Below are 6,240 nucleotides of genomic sequence, written 5' to 3'. Positions count from 1 at the left end.
AAGAACCAGACAGTGTGGAGGTGGAGAGACGCTGGTCTACACCCGTGTACAAACGGAGTAGGTTCGCCCTGCCCCGCCCCGCCCCTCCAGCAGTAATGGTGTGAAAGTCAGCTCTGTGCCCACAGACCTCGTTGAAGAAGAAAAACCTCCATCTGGGCGGAGCTGGGCAATCCCCACTCCAGTGAGCGGGCTCCTCTGCCAAGTGACGTCTGTCCCGGGAGGAAAGCCCGCCATTCTGCAGGAACCGCCATCCGAATTATAGCTGCAAGGTAATGAGACTGCCTGTTAAACGCTTTTTTAATTGGGGTAAAATACACCTAACATAAAATTTACCATGTTAACCGTTTTTAAATGTACGGTCAGGTATTGTTAATGATATTCACATACACGCACGCAGAAAGTTTTCATCTCGCGAGACAAACGACTTCCGGTGCTCCCCTCCCCGCCCCTGGCAAGCGCTAGTCTGCTCTCTGTCTCTGTGACTCTGACTACAGTGGGTGCCTCTATAAGTGGAGTCATATGATACTCGTCTTTTTGTGACCGGCTTATTTCACTTAGCATGATGTCCTCAAGCTTCATCCATGTTGTAGCACGTGACAGGATTTTCTTCTGTTTCTTCCCCCAGCTTTACTGAAGTACGATTAGTTGCTCATATTTACATTGTATAATTCAATAAGTTCTTTCAGTTATGGTTGGCACACAATAATGTACAACATAGTGATTAGAGAGCTATATAATTCACGAAGTGATCACCCCACGAAATCAGGAGCCCCTCTTCCCCCTGATATATTTTTTTACAACATTGTTGACTATTTTCCTTACACTGCTCTTTCTAGCTCCGTGACTATTTTGAAACTATCCATTTGTACTTCTTAATCCCTGCGTCCCTTTTCACCGTCTCCCCCAATCCCCCACCTGTCTAGTAGCCCTCAGAATATTCTCTGTGTCTATGAGTTTGTTTCCATTTTTGTCATTGTTGTTGTTTATTTTATTCTTTAGCTTTCACGTGTATGTGAAATCATGTGGTACTTGTCTTTCTCTATCTGACTCGACTTCCTTCAGCGCAGTACCCTCTAGGTCCATCAAGGCGACATCTTTTTCCATCCCTTTCCTTTTAGTCTGTGTGTGTCTTTTAACGTGAAGCGAGTCTCTCGTAGGTGCGTATGTAGGGGGCTTGTTTTCTTATCTATTCAGCTTCCCTATCTTTTGTTGGAGCGTTTAGTTCTTTTCCATTTGAGGTACTTATTGATAGGAATGTAGTTATTATAATTCTTTATTAATGTTTTTGATACATGTTTTTTCTTCTTGAAGAAGTCCCTCCAACAATTCCTATAATACTGATTTGGTGGTGATAAATTCCTTTAGCTTATCTTTGTCTGGGAAGCTCTTTATCTGTTCTTCGATTCTAAATGATAGCTTTGCTGGAGAAACTATTCTTGGTTGCAGATCCCAGGTTTTCAACACTTTGAATACTTTGAGCCAAGCCCTTCTGTCCTGCATAGTTTCTTTTGAGAAATCGGCTGCCAGTCTTACGGGTGCTCCCTTGTAGGTAAGAAATTGATTTTCTCTTGTCGCTTTTAAGATTCTCTCTTTGTATTTAACTTTTGGTATTTTAATTATGGTATGTCTTGGTGTGGGCCTCTTTGGGTTCATTTTTTGGGGGACTCTCTGAGCTTCTTGAGGTTGTATGTCTGTTTCATTCACCAAGTTAGGAAAGTTTTCCATCATTATTTTCCATCAATATATATTCGACTTATTGTTCTCCCTCTTCAGGCACCCCTATGACACAGATGTTTCTATATTTAATTTTGTCCCACAGGCTCCTTAACTTATCAGTATCGTCTTGGCTTCTTTTTTCTCGCTGTTCTGATTGTGTGTCCTTGGCTGCCCCGTCCTCTGTGTCAGTGGTTCGATCCTCTTCTTCATCCACTCTGTTGATTCCCTCTAACAAACCCTTCATCTCAGATAACGTGTTCTTCATTTCTGACTGGTTCCCTTTTATAACTTCCATTTCCATTTCTATGTGGTTTTTTTTATCTCTTTGTCAAAGTTCTCACTGAGTTCATCTACACTTCCCTTAATTTCATTGAGCATCTTTATAACCAGCGTTTTGAACTCTGCATCTGCGAGATTGCTTGACCCCATTTTTCCTGGACCTCTGTTCTGTTCTTTTGTGTGGAAATTCCTTCTTTGTCTTTCCATTTGTGCTGCTTTTTCACGTCTGTTTCTATGTACTAAGCAAAGCTCCTGAGTCTCCCGGTCTTATTAGTGCAGCTTTGTGTGGTAGGCGTCCAGTGGCACAGTCCTGAGAGGGGTTCAGCCGCAGGCCAAACTTAGCCCCAGCCTGTGCCCCTCTGGGGCCACCTGTTAAGACTCAGCAAGCCATCCACAGATGCTGTGCTTATAGCTGCCTCAAGAAGCCACGCTGAAACCAAGGCCAGCTGCCCCAGTGTGGGTCTTGGCACTGCTCAGCAAGGAGCACTTGACTCGCCGAGGACTCACCTGGATGTGGCTTGGGTGGGGCCACGAGTTGGGGAAGGCGAGGTTTCAAGGACTCCTCTGGGTGGAGCGACCTCTGTTATCCAGAGTTTGGTGATGTCTGGGCTATGGTGGCACTGCATCTACACCCTGGGAGCGGGGAGGGCTCCACAGAGGAGCAATGGATACCGTCAGTACCTCTGTCTGGGAGAGAACCTCGCCTCTGGCCCTGCTCCGACAACTCGGTGTCCTCCTGTAAGTCCCTGGTGCCCCCTGTGCAGCCTACCCAAAGCCAGTGCTCAGAGCTAGCAGGTCCATCACCGTGACAGTTCGCTCAGGGACGTGGCCCCTTTAAGAGGCGTCTGCCGTGGCCGCAGTCTCTGTCCCACTCGGTTGCTAGGGACTGGGCAGCCTTGTGTCTTCGACCCGTCCTACCTTCTACCGTGGCAAGGCGATTAATGATGTCTCTCCCTAGTTGTAGGGCTTCTGTTCTTCTAGATGCCAAGCGACTCTGCTTGCTATTTGCTCCGTGTTTCCATCTCAACTTTGATGTCACAAGAGGGGATGAGCGAAGCTTCTAACATCTACGCAATTTTACCCGGTTCTCCGAGATTTTCTTTTTAAAGCTGAATAGTAGTTCATCCTGTGGATACAGCACATTTTGTTTACTCGCTCGTCCCTTGGAGGACACTCTGATTGCTTCCAGCTCTTGGCAATTGTGAATAATGCCGTTAGGACCACGAGGGTACAGGTATCTCTTTGAGACCCTGCTTCAAGTGCTTTTGGATGCATAACCAAAAGTGGAGTTGCTGGATCATGTGGAAATTCTGGTTTTTGAGGACGTGTCATACCGTTTTCCACAGAGGCCGCACCATTTCACATTGCCACCAACAGTGCCCAAGGGTTCCGGTGTTTCCACATGCTCACCAAAACTTTTTTTGGGGGGGGTAGTAGCCAACCTACCTGGGGTGAGGTGATATGTCATCATGGTTTTGATGTGCATTTCCCTAATTATTAATAATTTGAACATCTTTTCATAAGCTCGTTGCCTATTTGTATATCCTCTTTGGAGAAATATCTAGTCAAGTCCTTTGCCCACTTTTAAATTGGGTGGGTTGTTTGTTGTTTTTGTATTGGGTGGGTTGTTTGTTGTTTTTGTCGTCGAGTTGTTGGATTTCCTTATATGTTCTGGGTATGAACTCCTGATCAGATACATGATTTGCAAATATTTTCTCCCACAGGTCGCCTTTTCAGTCTGTTGATCGTGTCCTTTGATGCACAGGAGTTTTAAGTTTTGCTGTCGTCCTGTTTATCCAGTGTCATAAAGCTTTTTCCTCTTTGTTTTCTTCTAAGAGTTCATAGACTTTGCTCTTATATGTAGATCTTTGATTCACTTTGAGTTAATTTTGTGTATAGTATAAGAGTCTAACTTTATTCCTTTGCATGTGGATATCCAGTTTTCCCAAAGCCATTTCATGAAGAGAATGTTCGTCATGAAATAGAGGCCTTTCCCCATGAATGGCCTTGGTACCCTTGTTGAAAATCATTTGACTATATACGTGAGGGTTTATTTCTGGGCTCTCTATTCTATTCCATTGTTCTGTGTATGTCGGTGTTTGAGTCAGCATCATGCTATTTTGATGACTGTAGCTTTGTAATATGTTTTGAAATCAGCAACTTGGTTCTTCCTTTTCAAGACTGCTTTGCCTATTCAGGATCCATTGAGATTCCATATGAATTTTAAGGTGTATTTCTCTGTTTCTTCAAAAAATGCCGTTGGGATTCTGATAGGTGTTGCATTAAATCCGTAGATTGCTTTGGGTAGTTTTGACATCTGAACAATGTTAAGTCTTCCAGTCCGTGAACACAGGATGTCTACTGATGATTTGTGTCTCTTTTAATATCTTTCAGCAATGCTTTGTAGTTCGTAGGACAAGTCTTTACCTTCTTGGTTAAGTTTTTCTAAAGTATTTTCTTCTTTTTTATGCTATTATAAATAGAATTGTTTTCTTAAGGTCCTTTGGTGTGTCGTTCATTGTTAGTCTATGGAAACAACTGATTTCTGTGTGTTGATTTTTGTATGATGACACTTTGCCAAATTCATTGATGAGTTTTAACGGTTTTTTAAAAATGGAATCATTGGGACTTTCTACATAATAAGATCACGTTTTCTGCAGAGATAACTTTACTTCTTTCCAATGTGGATGCACCCGCTTTTTTCATTTTCTTGACTAATTGCTCTGGCTAGGACTTCAAGTGTCATGTTGAACAGAAATGGTGAGAGCAGTCGTCCTCGTCTTGTTCCTGATCTTAGAGGAGAAACGTTCAGTCTTTCACCACTGAGTATAATGTTAGCTGTTGGCTTTTTATATTTAGCTGTGTTATGGTGAGGTTGTTTTCCTCTGTTGAGTGTTTATATATCATGAAGAGTTGTTGAATTTTGTCGAATGCTTTTTCCGCGTTAATTAAGATAATTATGTGTTTTTTCCCTTACATGCTGTTAAGTGGTGTGTTACACAACATATGATTTTCATATGTTGAACTATCTTTGCATTCCAGAAATAAATCCCAGTTGGGCGCGGTGTGTAACTTTTCGATGAGCTATTTTCACTGGTGCGTCTGCTCCATCCGCATCCCCCTCCCCTTCCCTGGGAGCCCCACCCCTCTGGTCTGGCCTCCGCTCTTGCTGCACCTGTGCTGGGCTTCCCTGACCTTCTCACCTCTGGAAATCCTCCCCGATTTTCAAACTCAGCTCAAAATCCACCCTGTCTCTGACGCCTCTCCTGGTCTCTCTGTCATTGTTACTCCTTCTCTGGGTTTTAACGACTCCATCTCAGCACCTCCTGGGGAGCATTTTCTTTGTCCTCTCCTGTGGGCTGCTTACCTCCACGCACCGCCCCTGCCATCTCTTACTTGAGATCTCTTACATCTCATGGGCTGGGATTGCCACTTTAGTCTGGTGCTTAGAGCCCAGCTAGATCCACACTTCACCTCCTCTGCCTCCGAACTCCACCACAGGGGAGTGGCTGAGCCTCGTGCCACAGATGCCACATCTATAAAATGGGTGTGATGGTTGTGTCACCTCTATAGATCGCTATGAGAATGAAAAAGAAAATATGTGACTCTTTGTGAATCTCTCTCTCTCTCGCTCGCGAATCCCAGCTCCCCTTAGGGGCAGGAACCGCGGTGTATTCATCTTGGTCTTTTACTCCCCAGCGGAGCACAGGGCCTGAGATGCAGTAATCACTCGATAAGTGATCATGGAACTGGGCCATCAGGCAAGGTCATACGCCCCTTCCGTGCATGAAAGACCGTTCATGTAAGCCCACGAGACCTGGCGTATCAGCCTCTCAGTAAATGTGTTTGTGTTGAACATGGAAGATGGAAGCTTGTTCCTCTGGAACTTAAAAGCCTGTCCTCATTTATTTCTCATGGGTCAGGATGCTGTGGCCAGCTGTGAATTCGTGCTGGTTTCTTTGGACCCTGGAGGAGCAAAGAGACGTGGCAAGAAGGCAAAAAAGGGCCATATGCTCAGCAGATTGTCCCTGAGACACTTGGCATCTCTAATTAGTCACTGTTTGTAAGGAAAAAAATCGCATTCTAATTTATGCACTTGGCATGCTTGTCCTTGTCATGCTAAAAACCATTCTGCCCAGAGTCACTTGATGTCCACACACTGCAGTGACTGCTTTTGCCCTAAATATTTTTTCCTTCCTTCCTTCCTTCCTTCCTTCCTTCCTTCCTTCCTTCCTTCCTTCCTTC

The sequence above is a fragment of the Pteropus alecto genome, unplaced genomic scaffold (assembly GCF_000325575.1).
Source record: "Pteropus alecto unplaced genomic scaffold, ASM32557v1 scaffold8, whole genome shotgun sequence".
Classification (NCBI taxonomy): domain Eukaryota; kingdom Metazoa; phylum Chordata; class Mammalia; order Chiroptera; family Pteropodidae; genus Pteropus; species Pteropus alecto.
This window is presented reverse-complemented; position numbering follows the sequence as displayed.